The 15,574-nt window shown below is 42.1% G+C and overlaps 2 long non-coding RNA genes across 2 annotated transcripts; both read right to left on the bottom strand.

Moving 5' to 3' along the window:
- Positions 1 to 155: 155 nt before the first annotated feature.
- On the bottom strand, positions 156 to 4,917 carry LOC146712299 (uncharacterized). Its single transcript, XR_014919038.1, has 2 exons — positions 4,589 to 4,917; positions 156 to 397 (listed from the first exon to the last, which is right to left on the bottom strand). It is a non-coding gene; the product is annotated as an uncharacterized LOC146712299 (long non-coding RNA).
- A 6,544-nt stretch (positions 4,918 to 11,461) lies between these two features.
- Positions 11,462 to 15,550, bottom strand: LOC146712298 (uncharacterized). The gene is made up of 3 exons (XR_014919032.1): positions 15,201 to 15,550; positions 14,872 to 15,000; positions 11,462 to 13,813 (listed from the first exon to the last, which is right to left on the bottom strand). It is a non-coding gene; the product is annotated as an uncharacterized LOC146712298 (long non-coding RNA).
- Positions 15,551 to 15,574: the final 24 nt, after the last annotated feature.

Genomic DNA, 15,574 nt, shown 5'->3' with positions numbered 1-15,574 from the left:
TCTACAAAGTCTCATCAACAACATCTTTAGAAACAAGCATCAACAACCAGGAAGCAGCTTCACCTCTGATCACACACACACTCACCTGGAGGAACAACTCTCAGGGTGGTGGTGTTGATATACTGCCATAAGTGTGTTTCTGCCATGAAGACACGACACTCGTATGTTCCAGCATCATTAATCGTCACATTCTTCAGAATCAAAGACACGTCTCCATCCTTCATCTGTCTGTCCTGCAGATCCACACGGTTCATAAAAGATGGATGCTGGAGATCTGGATCAAATCGGCCATCTCCCAGGTCAGCTCTGCTCCACTTTACAACTATGATGTTGTTGTTTGGAGCTCGACGTGTCAGAGTGACGTCCTGTCCAGACTCAGCTGTGATGGTTTTCTGGTCTGAAAAAGGAAACACGGAGCAGAGAGGTTAAAGGTCAAAGTACAAATATTCACTTCTACTGCAGCCAATTAGAGTGAGGAGAGTGAAATAGTGATGGGATTTCCGACTCCTTCGGCTCAGAACTGGCTTTGTTTTTTAGTGTATAGACCGATATTTGTTTACGTTGCTTTTTCCCATCTCGGTTTAATCCTTGAAAGGGAGATCTGGGCCCTGTTTCAGGAAGCCGGTTTAGAAAACTCAGAGTGAAAAACGATACTCAGGGTTGAGTAACCCCGAACTGTCCAACTCGGAATATTCGGTTTCAGAAAGGCTGATAACAATTAGTTCAGTCAACGCGGAGTTGCTTTAACCCCAAGTGAAGCGCGCGGACGAGGATACATGAAGCCCTGATAAGCGGAGCACAGATTAAGCGAGTCACCATGGAGACGGAGGGAAAGAAGGCGCGGTCAATGTATTTCACAGCGCTTGAGGCCGAAATTCTGATGGCAGCATATGCCGATAACATGCAAATTCCACGGAAAAAAGTAACACAGCCTCAGCTGCAAAAGAAAGTGAGCATGTATGGCAAAACATAGCCGACAGAGTCAATGCGTGAGTGTTAATTTAAACATTGATCTAGGGATTTCCACCCATTTAACACGTTATTTTATTATATTTTATTTTATTTTGTGACGTGATGTGAGCGCAGGTGCAACCCAACAGGCCCCAAACGTTCCTGGCAGCAAGTAAAAATGAAATATAAAAATATAGTCCAAACAGGTAAGGTGTAATTGTATTATGAGCCATAGTGCTTGGTCTGTTTGTCCCATGTAAATCAATTGCAGTTAGAGGCTACATTAATTTTCTTTCTGTAAGCACTTATTGAAATTATCTGAGCACAGTACAAGTACATATTTGCTTACTCTGTATGCTCAAATGTGGCCCGTTATAGCCAACAGAAAAAAAGCGGAGGCCCGAAAAACAGGTGGGGGTCCTCCACCACCACCACTCACAGAGGCTGAGCAGTTGGCCCTCAGCCAAAACAGTGGGCGCCCTGTGGCCGAAGGCATCTCTGCGGGGACATCCTCTGAGTCAATAACCCCGCAAGACACAAGTGCCTACATAAGAGGTAAATCCAAAATAATACATGATGTGCATACATCCTTTCGTCACAGTCACCTTTGCAGTGCTACTCATTCATTTGATAAACTCTTTACCATAATGGATTATTTTGTAGTGAAGTTATTTTCCGACTGATTTTGCCTTGCCTCAGTCTTGGTTGTCTTTGAGAGCATAATGACAATGAAGTGTAAGGTGATTGGTATGTTTGTTAATTGCCATTTGGTCCCTTGTAAGTTATAAGTGACCTGTATAAACCTCATATTCTATCAGTTGATGGTGGTGGTGTACTGCATCTGGTGCAGCCTCCTGTTGAGCCAGACCAACATGCAGTTGTGAGTAATACTCCACAGATTATATGAGTTTACAGTAGAACAGCAATGTTGTTTATTTCTTTACTACAGGAAAATAATGAAGAAACATTGACAGCTGTTACAGAGGAGGAAGCAACAGAGACACTTTATGAGGTGTACATCTTTTAATACTTTGTGTACAGGAAACACAGGCGACCAATAAAGCCAGTTGAACAAAAAATCTGTTTATTCTTCTTTCAACATGTTGAGGTGATGGGTCAAAAGAAATGATTGTGACATATGGTGTCTCTGACTGCGCTTCCATCTTGTATGTCCGTGGGAGGGTCAGGATGTTCATGGTTTGGATCACTGCTGATGTTTGGTTCAGAAGGACAGTGTTCTCCTCTAATTGTGGCAATGTTGTGAAGAATCACACATGCCACAATAATGTCACATGCCCTTTCTGGGGTGACCCTGAGTCTTTGCAGGCACTGGAACCGGGCCTTAAGCATTCCGATAGTCATTTCAACTCTGGCTCTTGTCCTGCAATTAGCCAGATTATATCGCTGCTGTGGGCCCGGTTCAGGGTCAGGGTAAGGGGTAAGCAAATAGGGTAAACATGGATACCCCCTATCACCAAGCAAGTAGCCAGTGAACTCTCCTAAGACAGAAGGATACACTTCAGTTCAAATGTCCCTGAAGCAATTGGTCTTTATATATTTTAAAGTATTCTCAACTCACCATGTCCAAATTTTGTGCTCAGTGTACATTCACGGAATATTTGTGAGTCATGGACAGAGCCTGGCCACTTGGCTTCCACATTTGTGATAATGTTGGCAGCATCACATATGATCTTCACAGTGCAGAGAACACAAATTAGCATCCATTACTATAATGAAATAATCTGTTAGTTTGACATGCTACAGGGAACTATGTACCTGTACTTTAATGCTGTGGAAAGACTTCCTGTTCACATAGTCTCCTTCATTTACTGAAGGAGCAATGATTGGAATGTGAGTGCCATCTATACAGCCAATCACGCCTGGGAACCCTGAAAATAAATGTACAATTTAAGTAGTAGTTCAAGTATCACCACATCATAAATTAAGTTTCGTTCATCCTGATACCTGCAATTTTGTGGCATCCCTCTTTGATAAATCTTGTGGGTCTATGACCGGGGAACACCACAAACGAGTACAGGAGACGTTTCAGTGCAACTGTAACATTCCTGACTGCCCGACAGACGGTAGCCTTGGAAACGTGCTCAGCGTCACCAATATTATACAGAAAGCTCCCGTTTGCAAAAAACCGAAGTGCAATACAAATAATATGTACAGAACTGAGAGGATGTCCGCGATGTGTCACATGAGCAATATTAGGCCTGAGGATGTTATTCAAATAAATTATAGATTGTGCTGAGAAACGGTAACGTTCACACAGGAAATCATCAGGAAATGATAAAATGTCCAAACGCGCTCTAATCACTCTCTCCCGGCGGAGAGCTCTGCGGAGAATTTGGGCTTCACGATCTACTGGCTCTTCAAGGAAGGAGCACGCCATGTCCGACACTTCCTACAGTCAGGTTTCCGACAAAGGGGCGGAGACAGTCAGGGTTAGTTGAAGTAAACCTGCTAGGGGGCAGGTTAGCTTCACGGAGTGTGTCGTCATAGTGACTCACTCAGGATGAATCTAAACTCGCTTTGTGAAACTGAAAACCCAGAGTTTTCGTTAACTCAGGGTATACTTACTCAGAGTTTCCACTAAACCGGCTTCCTGAAACAGGGCCCTGGCCAAGACGGGCAGCAGCAACTGTCTCACAGTTATAAAAAATTATTCAATTAAACACAGGCAACAACAACACACATGCAAAAATAAATGAAACATATAAAATAAAATCAGAATCGTGTTTATTGGCCAAGTATGTGTGCAGACACATACAGGGAATTTGGTTCTGGTAGATGGAGGCTCTCAAGCACAGCAATGTAAATCACACACACACACACACACACACACACACACACACACACTGAAGTATAAAATAAAGACCGGGGCAGTGCTCAGGGCGAGTCCCAGTTCTGCCCTTGCTAGCAAGTTCTGTGTGTTTCTTTTCTCTGAGTCTTTGCTGAAGAAGTGTTTTAGAATATTTTCCCTAACATTTACATAAAACATTTTGTAATTACAAGGATAATTACAAAATGTATCTTAGATAATATCTAAAACAGTTGTGTTTTGTTTTAACCTTAACATATCATAATTTGATTGGTAGCAACTTTTACCACTACAGTGAGTCATAATCTAAACATAATTCATAACATAATTCTAAACATGTCAATCAGGTAGGAATGAAGTAAGAAAATAATAGAAATAAAGAGTTGCATATTGACATGTAGCCCTTTCCTTGCTTAAATCATTGTTAATATTTTAGAAATATTAACCTGTGATAAGACAGCTTATCAAAACAGAATATGCTAGATAGAACCATGTAACTAAAGATGAACCAAACTGTTCAGTTTTATCTAACTCTGTTTTAATAAAGGCTGTGACCCCTGCTATAGAGTCTGACAGCTGCAGGGATTATATACAAATATTCAACTATCCCAGAATTAAACCAGGTCTAAGGAGTGAGTATCACTACAAAGGTTAACTCAGTGGTCCTAATGCTACAGTTTGATATCAGCAAACACCGACAGCATTCACTGTTAGCATAGCACATCCATGTTAGCAGTGTATAAACGATGGTTTAGCATATATTAGCACAGGTATGAATAAAGGACTACCGTATTAAACACTTTTACTAACCTCAGGCAGACGGACAGGTGGGATTGAGCGCCTGTAGTTGGTGTCTATGCGGGCGATGCTGGGACCAACGCGGGACAAACTGAGCGAGGGACAGACGGTGGTACCGCTGAAAGCCGCGGTCGTCCAGGCGCAGCTTCTGGAGCAAATGGTGAAGCTCACCAAACTGCTCACGGGTCTGGAGGACCTGATGGACCCAGGTACGGCGAGGACGTCATTAACACCGCTGCTCTGCTCTCCACAGTAAATAGAGAAGGGAGACTCTCTCTTCAAGCGCTAGCTCGACAGCTGCCATCTTGCAAAGATACCGTCTGGCAAAACTTCCTCCCACATCCCTCCCACATTTCCAGTTCACGCGTGTCAAAATTGCATATTTTGACATGCGATGAATTAGCGTCAGACACGCGTCGAGGCGCGAATGTGCACGCGTCAAATTAGGGGCGTCTGGGGCGTTTTCGCTCGCGTCTATCGTGTTCGGTGTGAACACACCATTACAAGGGGAGCTCTAGGGGCTATAGCAAAACTATACCTTGCCCCAGCATGTTTCTTCATTCCTGACAGAAAAGGGGCGTGTCTGCTGTCACTTCTCTGAATGCTCCAAATGCAAAACACAATGACACGCAGAACAAAGTTTCAGCCACTCCTTATCATGGGTTAAAATGTCATTTTCACTTCCCTCCTTTGAACAATGTGCCCACATAAACACTAAAGTTTTAATGGTTGGGTCATTCCATCGGAAATCAACCAAGCCTTCAGCCAATCCATCTCTGATATAAACTTACATAATGATTGCTGTTATGCACTGTTTCTTCTTCGCTCACTATGTAGGGTAGGGTCTACCGTACAATATAAAGTGCCTTGAGGCGACTGCTGTAGTGATTTGAGCTGTATAAATAACATTGAATTCAATAATGATTGCTGTTAAATCTTAGCTTCATCTATGAAATTGTTTTCATATATTTTTGTCGAGATCTTATCTTAATGACCTTGTAGTACCATATCACCCTATTAGAGCACTTCGCTCTCGCTCTGCAGGCCTACTTGTTGTTCCTAGAGTATTTAAAAGTAGAATGGGAGGCAGAGCCTTCAGTTTTCAGGCCCCTCTTCTGTGGAACCAGCTTCCAGTTTGGATTCAGGAGACAGACACTATCTCTACTTTCAAGATTAAGATTCAGCACTCCTTAGGTTTTGTTTTACATTTTTAGACAGCGATAAGATCAGCTGCTCACTCCACAGAGACCAAGAGTTACTGTTAATATAAAAAATGTAATGCTGTCCTCTGAGATTTTAACATTTAATAGATCTGAAATGGTTTAAATCTTCAGAGCCGTCTACAGCCTGGTAACATGGAAACTTTAAAAGCAGCAGCATGAGGTTTCAGTAGTGTAGAGTAATTTGTTCTTTTCATTTAATAATAGAGTCCATATTATATCAACAGCTACATTCACCCTGGAGAGAAACTAGTGAGGGAGACCATCAGGACCAAGCTGGGTTTCCTGGGTCCAGAGGTTTGGAGAAACTTCTTTCCTTTCTTTCATCACAGCTGTCCTCTGCCAGAAGTTCTGTTGACCCACTGAGCCAGGCATCATTTAACCTCCTAAGACCCGAACTCTTTCATGGCATGCATTTTTAATTTCTCTTTGATAATTGGGCATATTGGGACCTGATGAATGTAAAAACAAAGAAATCCCAGATTTGTTTCTAAAAAAATAGATCCACATATAAGGATATTCGTTTAAGATTTCGATAGAACAGTGGCAGTATAATGTTCTCGTATAAGAATATCAGGCCCTTGTAGAGCAGAATTTAGTATTTTGGTCTAGACAACCCAAAATATGATGTCCACAGATGTGGATGCCAGGACCTAGGAGGTTAAGAAACACCAGGAGGACTGAAGCTCATCGCATTGATCAAGCAGGACTCCTGATCTTCACCAGCAGCTCCCTCACAGGGAAATCTTCAGCACTCCACTGTAGGCCCGCCCCAGGAGATGGATACACCCAGCAGTGGCGTGTCTAGAAATTTTTTGTTGGGGTAGGGGCACAGATGTGGAGAAGGGTGGCAGATGTAATTGGCAGATAATGTTAAAAAAAAATTCTACCAACCGTTAACCATAATTCAATAACCATATAAACCTAATAACTGCGCTTTTAACTCTTATTAGAATGAGATTTTAACCACTACCTTCATTTGTAGAACTCACAGGTGACAATGATGACTGCTGCTCAGTCCACCTTTCCCTGACATTGCTCTCTGCTTCTGTTTGTATTTTAGCCTTCTTAAGGAAGAAATTCTCAATATTTTGAGATCTTTTCATTCTTCCTATTCTTTTATCTCGACTGGTTGGCCCTGAAGCAATAAAGCAAAAACTTACGTCACAAACAACAACTTTCCTGATGTATGACCTTGACTAGAAGTCAGGGATGTCAAATTCTGGCCCTCATGGACCCCTATCCTGCACGTTTTAGATGTTACCTATACCAACATAGCCAATGCATATCAAATAATCCCCAAACACCTAGTTGTGCAGAAGTCTGTAAATGATTCTTTGAATCAGCTGTGTTGAAGTATGGAAACATCTGAAACTAGGATGTTTCCAGAACTGCACATCCCTGCATTGAACATGGCACAGCCATTTCATGGGGTGATTTAAATGGTAAATGGTAAATGGCCTGCATTTGTATAGCGCTTTTCTAGTCCCTAAGGACCCCAAAGCGCTTCACACTACATTCAGTCATCCACCCATTCACACACACATTCACACACTGGCGATGGCAAGCTACATTGTAGCCACAGCTGCCCTGGGGCGCACTGTCAGAGGCGAGGCTGCCGGACACTGGCGCCACCGGGCCCTCTGACCACCACCAGTAGGCAAACACGGGGTTAGTATCTTGCCCAAGGATATTTGGCATGCAGCCAGGAAGCAGCCTGGGATCGAACCACCGACCTTCTGACTAGTGACTGACCTGCTCTGCCACCTGAGCTACAGCCACCCATTTACACTCTAGTCATAACATGGAGCTGGCAGATAGGATAAGTAATGAGAGACATTAGCTAGACTTCACAGTGTAGTAATAATCGGCTATGTACCACAGGCCTTCAAGCTGGCTGTAGTTAAACCTTTACTCAAAAAGCATCTCTAGACCCAGCAGTCTTAGCTAATTATAGGCCAATCTCCAACCTTCCTTTATATCAAACATCCTTGAAAGAGTAGTTGTCAAACAGCTAACAGATCATCTGCAGAGGTTTATTTGAAGAGTTTCAGTCAGGTTTCAGAGCTCATCACAGCACAGAAACAGCTTTAGTGAAGGTTACAAATGATCTTCTTATGGCCTCTGACAGTGGACTCATCTCTGTGCTTGTCCTGCTAGACCTCAGTGCAGCGTTCGATACTGTCGACCATAATATCCTATTAGAGCGATTAGAACATGCTGTAGGTATTACAGGTACTGTGCTGCAGTGGTTTGTATCATATCTATCTAATAGACTCCAGTTTGTGCATGTAAATGGAGAGTGCTCTTCACACACTGAGGTTAATTATGGAGTTCCACAGGGTTCAGTGCTAGGACCAATTCTGTTTACATTGATTGATTGATTGATTGAATCTTTATTTTGAACATGTTGAAAAAGTACAAAAAAAATAGAATTAAAAGAGACAAATGAACAAAGCAAACAAAAGGAAAACGAGCAACCACAACTCCAAATAACGTTCATGTTCAAAAAGGAGCAGGAAGAAGCATAAGCTTATTTAATCCCACCCCTTTTCCACTATCTAGTATCAATAGAATACAGAAATACCTCCTTGCAATTACATTATATGTTATGTGTAATTTTTTTTTCTATATATACACATATATGTTTCTATCTATCCATACATACGTATATACACACATATACACATTTTCAATAACCCCATTAAGACCTCAAGGATACACAACCTACAAAAAAAAAAAAAAATATATATATATATATATATACATATATATATATATATATATATATATATATATATATGTATATATATATATATATATATATATATATATAAGGTGTCACCTCTGAAGAAAAGTGTTGTTCATTCTTCAAGTTTATGTCCCTGGATAAATGAAACTGTTTGAAATTTCAGGAGATATTGTGGCAAGTTAGAACATTTATGGAAGGCTTCCAAGTTTGAGGTTCATGGGTACATTTCAAGGAATCAGTTTTTTAACGATATGATAAAAAATGCCAGAACAGAATATTTGTTCAAATTTAATAGCTTTAAAAAAGAACAATCAGAAAGAGTTATTTGATACAATTAAGAATATCGTCTCTCCTGATGTTCCTCATCTACCAGTGGTAAATGGTAAATGGCCTGTATTTGTACAGTGCTTTTACTAGTCCCCCCTAGGGACCCCAAAGCGCTTTACACACCCAGTCACCCACCCATTCACACACACATTCACACACTGGTGGAGGCAGCTACAGTTGTAGCCACTTGCCCTAAATCTGCTGTAATACATTTTTTAAACTATTTTGTAAATACGGTTGCTGCCATCATGTCTAATATTTCATAAATGGCAACTTTCTCCAGTTTAAAACAGAAACTTTGATTATTGCTCCTGATCACATGTTTTCAGAAATTAAGCAGCATATCAGTTTTTAGAACCTTCATTTTTCTTTATATAATCTTCAGAAATAGCAAGAAAATCTATGGATTTTTCTCCCACAAGGTACCACACTGTCATTGCTACCTGCATTCATCATGTTTACTAATGTTCCACACACACACAAGGATCCCACCTGAGCCAGAAACAAAGGTTTATGGATCACTTTCAGTTCTGTGCACTCTGCTGAATGCAAAATGCTTTGAGGTCAGATTTCATCTTTACAAACTCATCAGCAACCTTTTTATACTCATCAGAGATCTGTGTGTTACAAGGTACAGTTGTTAATGTCCTGAGGTTTACTGTGATGGCGAACAGCTCCAGTGTTTTGATCTCCAGTTGGATGAAAGTTAAAGCCTGTGATCCAACTGAAACTACACGAAGATGTCCGCACACACTCTTTACAGCCTCCAGACAGTTCTTCAGATCTGCAACAATCATCCCAAACTCTTTCATTAATTTGTTCATTTTGGGGGCATTTTCAAATTCTACAGTAATTTGATTTTTTAAGAAAGTGCCAGCAAGAATAATTCCAGTTAGAATTAATAAGGTACCAACAGCTATATTCAAAACTGGAATGAATTCTCCTCCATGTGATATTGCTTTAACTCCAAATCCAAAAACAAAAAGTCCTAGTATTATGAAACTCAATGATTCCCGTTGACGTCGTTTTACATTAGCAGAAATCTGCTGAAGCTCGTCTATGACCGCCCTCATTCTGGGTTCTCTGCACTCACACAAGTCGACGAATGAAGCAGCTTGTTGAGAAAGAATCAGAATCAGAATCAGAATACTTTATTGATCCCTGGGGGAAATTATTTATATAGAGCTTGGAGTAAATGAGAAATGTTATTACGGCATCCCACGCTCTGCATTATTTGTTGTATGAATGATCCCATTTCCATAAAATCTCCTTGAAACAGTCAGTGATTCTGGATGATTCTGTGAGTGAAAAGGAAAACAGTCAGCAGTCTGTTTAAAGATCCAGAGTTGAACAGGTTTAGTAAGTTTTACCTTTAGCTGAAGGATTCTTCCTGTTTGTCTCACAGATCAGATCTGGTTACCCTTTCACGTCCTCCTCGTACCTGAATCTCTGTGAGACACACCTTGGTTCTGTGAAATCATGTGATCTGATTCCAAAGAGCAGAGGGCGTGTCTTCCTGAGTAATACAAGATTCATGATTCAAAGCGTTTATTGTCATATGTGCAAAGAAAATAATTTCCCTGTGCAATGAAATTCTTTCTTTGCTGTCCACACAGAGATGCCGGATAATAAATAGAAATAGAACAGATAAATACAAATAGCATAAATAAATTAAGTCAAAATATTTACGTTTGAAATGGATGTGTGTGCAAAAGAACTATGAGCTTAATATGCAAGATGACCTGATATGCAAAAGTTATTATTATTCTAAAAAAATAGGTCAGCTGTTTAAGAGTCTGATAGCAGAAGGAGTTGTTGAGTCTGGATGTTCTAGATTTCACGCTTCAAAACCTTTGTCTCGAGGGCAGAAGTGTGAACAGTCCATGTTGGGGGTGTGTGAGGTATTTGAGGACAGAGACAGCTCTCCTCTGGACTCTGCAATGGTAGCTGCTCTGCCAGAGAGGGCAGCGGGGTCCTGGTGATCTTCTCCGCAGTTGTTTTCACTCTCTGCAGGCGTTTGTGGTCCATGGCAGCAGTGCTGCCGTACCATGCAGTGATGCAGCTGGTCAGTGTGCTCTCCACAATGCAGCTGTAGAACCTGCTGAGGATCTTGGCCAACATACCAAATTTTCTCAGCCTCCTCAGAAAATAACAGCCGCTGCTGAGGCTTCTTGTGGTGATTAGTGTCCAGCTGAGGTCCTCAGCGATGTAGACACCGGTATCTAAAGCTGCTCACCCTCTCCACTTCAAGCCACAGGGTGGGACTGAGGACACAACCCTGTGGAACTTGTTAGAAAATAAAATATATAATCTGAATGCTGATTAGTGTGTTTTATGAGAGGCCCAGACTTCAGTGTAAAACTAGGTCGCAGGCTGACAGGAAACTACATACTTTTGCATAGGACCAGAAAGTGAAACAAACTAGGCTGTTTGTTCGAACCTTAAAGTGGGGTGTGACGTAGAGCAAGTATATGAACAACCAGGCTTCCTTTTTTGCTTCAGACCTGGGGATTTGGGTTTTGTGTACAGGTCTCCATATCCCGGATATGTAAAATAAGATCATTCTTAAAGTAATAAGACTACTTCTGAGCTGTGTCTTTTTTGGCCGTAAAGAATGCAAAGAACTGGAATTTAACAATCTCCAGTGTTTGTAATAATGCTGGTTGAAGTTCTGTTGCTGACTAGGGCCTGCCAGTCATGTCACGGCGAGTGAGATGAGCCGTGTGGAAAATAAAGGAGGATCCAGACGCAGGCACTTGTACAGGTGTGAAGCTGGTTTATTAAACACAAAAAGGAAATGGACAAACGGCGAACGGAGCAAAGACTAAACTAAACTGGGAACAAACTAACTACAAAACACGAACCTGGAGATGAATGAGAGCGGGCGGAAACAGACGATGGTTGACAGCAGGGAAACACACAGATGACGCAGGGTGAACACACAGACGGACCAGCAACTACAATGACAGAGGACACGACTTAAATACACACAGAGAAACAGGGAGATTACACACAGGTGGTGGACACAGCTGGGTTTCCCAGGGAAACATGAGGCTGGACGGGCTCCTCGGGCCCTCCAGCTGAGATTGACGGCTGAATGGGTCCCTCTGGTCCTCCAGCAGAGGACAGGGGTAGAGGGGCGGACTCACTGGAGCTCTCAGCAGGGGATGACGGCTGAGACTGCTCAGTAAAGTCCTCTAATGAAGCCACTGGTGCTGGCATCTCGACCTCTAGGGGTCCAGAGGTGGCTGGTGACTGGCACCCAGCCTCTGGGGAGGCCCTAGAGGGAGCAACAGTCTCTGAGATGGCCAGCTTAAATGAACCAGTTAAAGTCTGTGTGGAGTGTGTTCCCTGCTTGTAATGAACAGATGAAAAACAGTTCTTTTCGGGTTGAATGGACTTAACTTGTTGTGCAGGAGGAGTTGGTGAAGATGATGGCTGAATAGGTGGCTGAGCTGATAATAAGGCTGATGAGTCTTCTACCAACTGAGCTATTGACTGGGCTATGGACTGTAACATAGTGTCTACTAAGTCTGGCTGAGACTGTAACTGGGCTATGGGTAGTGAGGCTGAATGTGATGGAGGTGACGGCTGGGCAGCTAACTGAGCTTCTGGCTGGGAAGCTGACTCAACAAACCCAGCCCCGGTATAAACAGTCACATGAACTGGTGAAACAGACGGAGCGTCTTTTCCACTCACCACAGCCGGCAGTTCCGAAGTCCTATTCTCCAGCTCCCGGGCAAAACCTCCGGCGGGCCGGGCAAAACCTCCGGCGGGCCGGGCAAAACCTCCGGCGGGCCGGGCAAAACCTCCGGCGGGCCGGGCAAAACCTCCGGCGTCCGGCTGGGTTGGGAAGCGGTAGCGGCTGGTGGGTGTAGGTGAAGTTCGTGAAGGATGAAGTCTTGCACGAGTGGGTGTAGCGAGTCCAATAACCAGGGATAATCCGTGAGCAGCTGTTGCAGTCTGGCTTCCAGAACGTGGAGGAATGCTTCTCCCTCATGCTCTAGCCACAGGTTGATTATTTATGAAACGGAGTTCGTGATGAGGTCCCGAAGTTCCATGGGTGTGGTGAATGCTGCTGGATCCATATCTGGCTGGTCCGTACTGTCACGGCGAGTGAGGTGAGCCGTGTGGAGGAAATGAAGGAGGATCCAAATGCAGGCAGTCGTGAAGGTGTAAAGGTGGTTTATTGAACATGAAAGTAAATACAAACGGCAAATGGAGCTAGAACTAAACTATACTGGGATCAACTAAACTACAAAGCACAAACCTGAATGAGCAGAGGAGAATGATGATGGACAGCAGGGAGAACACACGGGTGAGACATGGTAGAAACGCAGATGAGGCAGGGTGGAAACACAGACGGACCAGCAACTACAGTAACGGAGGACATGACTTAAATACACCCAGAGAAATACAGGGGAATTACACACAGGTGGTGGACACAGCTGGGAATGATCAACAAGACGAGACAGAGGTAAAACTGAACACACTCACATGAGACACAGACCTTCACAAATAAAACAGGAAATGAGAACACCACACCAAGACGCAGACCTGACACTGAGAGACAGACAGAATGACACATGGAACCTGAACTAAACTAAACGTGAGATACAACCGAGAACAAATCCTTAAACATGAAACTCAAATAATAAACATCATAAACACAACAAGAGAACAAGAAAACAATCCCTGATGCAAACTAAAACCAAAACATAATAACCTCAAACATGGAATAACAAAAACATGAAACTCCACATACTGGGTCCAACGGACCCAGACCCGTGACACCACCATTTTGAGATCTGATGCTGTCTGCGTACGGTGTCCATCTCCCACGTGTGTGATCATTAAAATCATCGTTTGACTCAACCCGGCCGGACCAGTGTTGTTATTGTGGTTTTTCCTCTTGTCTCCATCCCCAATATTTTGAACCTTAACAAACCCAAGAGATGTTACAAATAAATTTCATACATGATTCCAACATGGCTGTGGATTTGGTTTTAATAAATTTAATACAAAAATCAACTTTGACAGAAAAATTATTTAATTTTTCCCCAAATCTGATATTTGTTAAATATTAAATTTGTATAAATAATAAAATAATGATAATACTGATAAAGTAAGCAATTACAAGAGGACTTCACAATAATCATTAAGAAATGAATGAATTAAAAAAATAAAAGTCATCATGATGCAATTGTTGTCAGCTCTGATACTGTACATCATACAATACATAATCAGGAATTTGAAATATTTATAGAATAAAATCATCAAATGGAGTCTGCCAGGCTGCATTTACTGTGCCACTATTTTGTACACGTGGCACTAGTCAGCAGAATAATGTCATGTATAAAACTTTGTGGCTGTTCACCTTTAACTCCTTAAACTACAACATGATACACATTTAAAGTTCTGTAAGATCAGTTCACTAAATCTCACCTGCAGAGACAAACACGAGGAGACTGACAAACAGCAAAGTCGAGCAGAGCGATGCTTGTGCTCCGGCAGACATTTCCACGTTCTCGAGTTTGACTGACCTGATACTTAGTTTGTCTAAAGCAGACTGAATAGAACGGACTGAAGAGAAACTGAGTTAAAAACTTGACTATATGAGATTAAATTAAAGGGTTAAATAATGCTGAAAGTCACCAATCGGCAGATCTGTCATTAAGCCACTCGATCAGATTCTTGAAGTCGCATTAGAGGGACATTTAGTGGGTTGGACTTAAGGATGATTAAAAAGTTCGTCATAAGAGAAGAGGTGGACTCTAAAGCAGGTCTGAGTGTTTAAAACAGAAGAATACAAACATAAGCTATATCATCATCAGCCATCAGCTACATACTAAAGACCATCATCAGGACCAGTAATCTGCAAGGTTTAATCCTGGTTCAGATGGATACACATTAACAATTAATCCATTGAAGCTCACAGACTTCATCAACCTGTCAGATTACGTAAAAGGCTGAAAGACGTCATTTTAAACACTTACTGTTGTTCTGAAGGATCTGAAACCCTCAAACACTCTTCTGATCATCAGGATTGAAAATTCCATCCATTCCATCCATTCGCTTCCGCTTATCCTTTTCAGGGTCGCGGGGGGCGCTGGAGCCTATCCCAGCTGTCAGATTGAAAATTATCTAGTAAAAAAAATATGAAGCTATGTTGAGAGGTGAGTACGTTTTACAGTAAGTTCTACATAAAAAATCTTAAACAACATCAAAACAAATAAAGATTGATGTTAGAAATAAGATTTCTGTCAAAAATGTAAAGGGACCTCTGTACCCAGCAGTCCCGAGTCAGCTGTTATATATGACACACCTGTGTGACCTCAGCAGGGACCATAGCAACCACGTTTCCCTTGCTCTCCATGTATCAGCTGTAAGCTGACGAAAGTGTTACAGGCCTTCGATGGGGTCTGTTTTTAAACTGTTTTTTTAACAGAAAAGCAGAGACAGGAGACATCAGTTGCGTTCGGTCTGCAGGCTCTTCCTCGTCTGAGGCAGAGACGCGTTGCAACGGCCTATCGCACTCACCACTATCTCCCCCTTGTGGCAATGCCACGCAATTACATTGTCCATAACGCTAAATGAAAAGTGCAATACCACCATAAAATCAGGTCTTTTACATCAAAAACAATTCACAAAAAAATTACAATTGTGACCATACACTTGTGGGCGTCACACAAGGAACAT

The sequence above is a fragment of the Copadichromis virginalis genome, linkage group LG3, assembly GCF_057382275.1.
Source record: "Copadichromis virginalis isolate Kocher_CV1m ecotype Utaka linkage group LG3, C_Virginalis_male_GT1.1, whole genome shotgun sequence".
In the NCBI taxonomy this organism is placed as follows: Eukaryota; Metazoa; Chordata; class Actinopteri; order Cichliformes; family Cichlidae; genus Copadichromis; species Copadichromis virginalis.
The sequence above is the reverse complement of the archived record's forward strand: the minus strand, read 5'-3'. Positions and strand labels throughout refer to the sequence as shown.